General features: G+C 40.1%; 1 pseudogene; it reads right to left on the bottom strand.

The window, feature by feature from the left end:
• Positions 1-4,078: 4,078 nt before the first annotated feature.
• LOC148298283 (uncharacterized) lies at positions 4,079-4,796 on the bottom strand (annotated as a pseudogene).
• Positions 4,797-5,016: the final 220 nt, after the last annotated feature.

Here is a 5,016-nt window from a genome sequence, read left to right as displayed (position 1 = left end):
ACAAGAGACATTGTACCAAGCTGTGCATCTATTTGACCATATGCTGTAGGCGAAGGCCTCCATATTTAATTGCTGCAATGAAGAGGAGACTGCGATATGTATTGAGAATCTTCAGTTGCTGGCGGTGTCCTGCTTGCTCATCAGCTCGAAATATGAGGAGATATTCCCCCCAAACATCAAGAGCTTGCTGGAGATGTGTGAGTTTTCGTACTCCAAGAAAAAGATGATTGAAATGTAAGCCCAGATTTTACTCGAGCATAACTTCGCACTGACTTTTCCCACGCGATTCACATTCCTCACGCATCTCATCAAGAACATCGAACTCCAATTCGACAGTAAAAACCACAAATTTAACTGCCTATGCGAGTATCTCTGCTCACTCTCGCTCCTGTAAATGTGGGACGATGCCAATGAGGATGAAATTGCTGAAAGTATTGTATTTTTGGCTGCCAAAGTTCTCAGGGTCTCATTGCAAGTATAGAGCATCATGCTGAATAGAAACGGAGGCTTCAGACGATTATACTACCTAGGTTGGAAGATGAAATAGATTTGGTAGTAAAACTATGGCAACATTATCTCCTACATTTACGATAGCGATAAGTACAATTTTGTCGGGGGAATTCATTTGCGGGATCTTTGATCCATGTTTTAATTATTAACTCCAGATAATTAATTTGATGACTTGAATACTTTAGCAATTTATTATTGTAATATTTTACGATTGTAATATTTGACATATTATTGTTAAATATATGTAATCGATATATACCGAACATTATACCGGATTATATTTAATAACACATAATTAAACGCATGGAAACAGCGTCAATTGGCAGTCGATTCAAGCCTATTGGTCCTGATGGCTGATAGCAACGATGGCTATCACTATTAGTATGAAAGTTTAAATTCTATAAGCAAGTATTAATATGAGTACCCTATTAATTCATATTCGATTTTGACTAACACCAGAGTTTTAACAAATAAACAACAAAGTGAGAATCAATCTGCGGGAGGGCCAGTAAATGAAATCCGTGAGATTATTCCGATCTTGGAGACCTTTCGAGGGTGTTCGTTGCCCAGCTCGGGTTTCATTCTCGAGTTGAGTTGTTGAAAATCTTTCACATAGAAGTATCCACATTATTGCAGGACTGTCTAGCTCGCAGTTGTGGGCAGGGGCTACACCTTGGAATCATCCTTTTGAATCAGTTCCGTGAGGCAAGTTTTGCCCTTCTTCAGCTTCTAATTGCGGTAGAGCGTCTTTGCAGTGGAGTAATTGATTTTGAAATCTGCGGCCATCTAAATTATTAAAAATGAACCTTCTTGAGAGGGCAGCCTTCCTCAATGACTTTACGCAGAAAACGGACTTTAATCTTCAGAGGAATTTTTCTATATTTTTCTCTTTTCTTTCCATCTTTTCCTAACATTTGCTGAATTATATATTATACCACAAGAAGCATGTTTTAAATACTGCCTTTGATTCAATCTATCCTAGTGTGGCCAAGGCCTAATGGCTATAGCATTAATACAGCCATTGTTTCAAATTTATAAATTCAATAGATTTGCATTATGTCAATGACTTTAAAGATTAACATTAAATAAAACCGTTGCATAAAAGGTTGGACACCTAAACGATCATATAATTGGCCAGTATGTTATTTTATTTATTAAGATTCATGAAGAGAAAGTATGCTTTTGTTACTATATCTCTTCACTTCAATCTCCTGCCTTCGATTAGAGGCATGTTATAGAAATTTTATGAGACATCATACAAAACAGATTAGATTATCGGCGATATACATCAGGCTTAGAATCAGTAGTCAGAGTCTTCCTCGTCGAAATCATTCTCATTATCCAGCCTCCTTCTTCTGAACCGCTTTTCATTTTTATTTTTGTTTTTGCGACCTCCCTTTTCCTTTTTGAACCACTTCATGTTAAAATTTTCGATGTCCCGCTTCAAAAACTCAGCTTTGCTATCTAGTTCTCCTTTCTTGCCTCCCCCTATTTCTCCCATGTTGATTCTCTGCGACATGTTGCGGCAATATATACCTTTTATATGCTTCACATGGCTGGGCTAAATTGTGACTTTGGTCTCCCTTTTGACGGGCTCTACTTATTCGTTGCATGATTATTTCGGTGGTTGCTTTTCGGACTGCTCAGCTGGCTATTTTTTCTGCAACATGGTCGTCATGGCACTGGCTATTTTCTTATTGTTAGTGGGAACGTTGAAGAATTATGAAAACTTGATTAAGAAGCTCCGGTACTATCGCTCCTTCCAGGGTATCTCTAAGCCATGGACCCGATACTTCGATAAGAGTGTAATCTCAGCGTGCTCCAGCATCAATTGGTACTCATCGAAAACTCGGTCGATTTACCCCTGGTCGCTAAAGAAGCCCTGCCATTCCCCAAGCAATTACTTCTCTTGGTTTTACTTTGAGAGCTGGATGAAAACGAGCTCGTTCAGTTTATGGTATGTGCTTGTCGTCGCGCACTCCTATGAGGATTGCAAATAAGATTAAACGATGGCTTCGATTTACTTTGTATTGTAGAGTTTGTTGCAGATATCGGATTTTAGGGATTTTAATGTTTCTCCCTTTTTCGCAGGGCTGACCTCCTGTTTCTCTGGCTCATTGTGATGCTATGGGCTATCTTTGTTTTTGCTCTGCATTTATATCTGCATATACGTTTGCAACTGCATCTGTGCATCCATATGCGGTAAAGCAATGCTATTCTCTAATTAAATGCATCGAGATTAGAGGTCAGGCATTATCTAATTCATGTGAAAATCTGGATTATATAATTGCAATTGCTCTGCTTTCGGCCTATCTTCAGGAATATCATTTTATTGTATTTACTTGGGCTCATTAATGTTTGCTGGCTGGTTGGGTCCGCGCTAATTGCATTATATGTTCTATATGCACTCTATTTATTCCGGCTGTTTGAAATGACCATTGAAATGACCATTGATTGTACTGATTTTTGAGTGCATAGATAAATGCTGGTCGAAGCACCTGATGATTTGTATCAAGTTTATGGTGAGAATTTCCTCGCGGCCACTGCGCAATGATTTGGTCTCTACCATTTGCAGTTACTCCAGAAACTAGCAGAACTCGCTAATTATTCTTTAGCCGATGGCCCTGGTTTGGATTTCTTCTTGGGTTAGGCAGAAATTTCTCTGGCTTTGGTAGAATTGCGCATAGTTCATTCGATTTTTGCTGTTGATCTTCATTAACAATTGCTCGATGATTTCACGGTAGAGACACAAGTGCCACTCGCCAATTCGGACATTGGATTTCATCAATGCGAAATCGATGAGATAGGGAAGAACAGTGGTATTAACCGAGTACTTGATGGAGCCAGGATCGGAGTGTAGTTTGCCGATATCGAAATCGGAGGTGATGATCGGCTACTTCCTCAGGTTGAAGGGTTTGCTGGGATACTTGGATGACATGTCGCATTTGGAGTAATTCTATCGCAACTTATTGAGATCCTTGTTGAATTACTCGTTGACTGTTTTGAGCTTGCCGTCATCTTCCGTCACTTTGGTGTTCCAAAAGATCTTCTGGGATCTGATATGCTCGATGATTTTATCAGTGCACTCGTCGAAGCTGCTACGCGGGTGGGGCTTCATAGCGATTTCAATCAGGTAGGTCTGCAAATGATACTCTGACAAGGCGAGCTGCTCATCCCTTTCGAGTTGGTTCTTGATATATTGAAGATAATCCGGCAGGATTGATATGTTTAAATTTGTCCATATCACACCAAGGCGTGGTTTCTAGGGCACAAATAGGTGGCTGGCCAGGTGGCTGCGATTTGTATTAAACTTTTCGCACGGATTTTATTCTTATATTTACATTTTATTGTATCATTCTATCTGCTCTGACTTAACTAATACTCGCGGCTCATTATGTCCTATACACCTTATTTAATGATAAGTCATTTAATCACATCCATCATGCATGTGTGATTGAATCTAATATAAATAGGGGGCTGTGTGGTTGTGTGGCTGATGAATGTAGTAATGAATAGTATGATCGAATGAATAGGATGAATAGGATGAAGAAATGTGATGATGCTGATTTCATTGTAATTAATCAAGGTACTCTTTAATTTCTTGTTGGGAAAGGATGTGAAATTTTTTATCTTCCCGGACCACTGCGACCTCGATGTTTGTGTTATCCATTTGGCCCTCGAATCCTTATTTTAGGGTCATCAAAGCAGTGTGAATTGCATCTTCAATCTACATGTCTGCTTTGTATCTCTTCTCCAGGAAACTCTTCGCATTTTTGGCGCCTTTGCCAATAGCTGTGGCTTTCCAATTGTAGAAGGCTCCAGATGGGTCCAATTGGGTCAAATGCGGCCCTTCTTCATCATAGCCGGCAACTAGCACTGAAACTCCGAACGGCCTATACCCTCCAGCTTGAGTCTTTTCTTGGATGAGTTCGGCCGTTTCTCGACAGAGAGTTTGCACTCCCATGGGTTCATAATATTTGACATAATAGTTTTGAACTAATTTCCTGGCCTTTTGGGCAAGGATCCTAAAATCTGGGCCGAGTCCCGAATAGACAGCCCCAATGTGGTCACACATAACCTGGGTCTTGCTATAGGAGCTTTCGTCCATGAGGGATGAGGCTAATTTTTTTTCAGTCGCAATAACTACTCCATTCTTGGCTTTAATACCGAGAGAGGTTTCTCCTTTGGCGACAGCCGCGAGCGCATTTTATATTTGTGGGAGCTTGCCTGCGATAAATGAGAGAGATACCTTTAGAAGCGAAGGTAGTGAGTGAAAAGTCAGCCATAAATTTTTAAAAATTATTTAAATCTTATCTTACAAACCTGATTTATTACTATTATTTCCTATTTATATATCTTTACTCTTTCCTATTGATTATTGCACCGGTTATATATAATGCAATGAATGGCTTCAACAACCAGGGGTTGGGGTTGGGGTTGGGGTTGGGGTTGGGGTTGGGGTTGGGGTTGGGGTTGGGGTTGGGGTTGGGGTTGGGGTTGGGGTTG

This window comes from Brachycentrus maculatus, unplaced genomic scaffold (assembly GCF_059751285.1).
Source record: "Brachycentrus maculatus isolate JH-2025_06_01 unplaced genomic scaffold, ASM5975128v1 h1tg002251l, whole genome shotgun sequence".
Lineage (NCBI taxonomy): Eukaryota > Metazoa > Arthropoda > Insecta > Trichoptera > Brachycentridae > Brachycentrus > Brachycentrus maculatus.
This window is presented reverse-complemented; position numbering and strand designations above follow the sequence as displayed.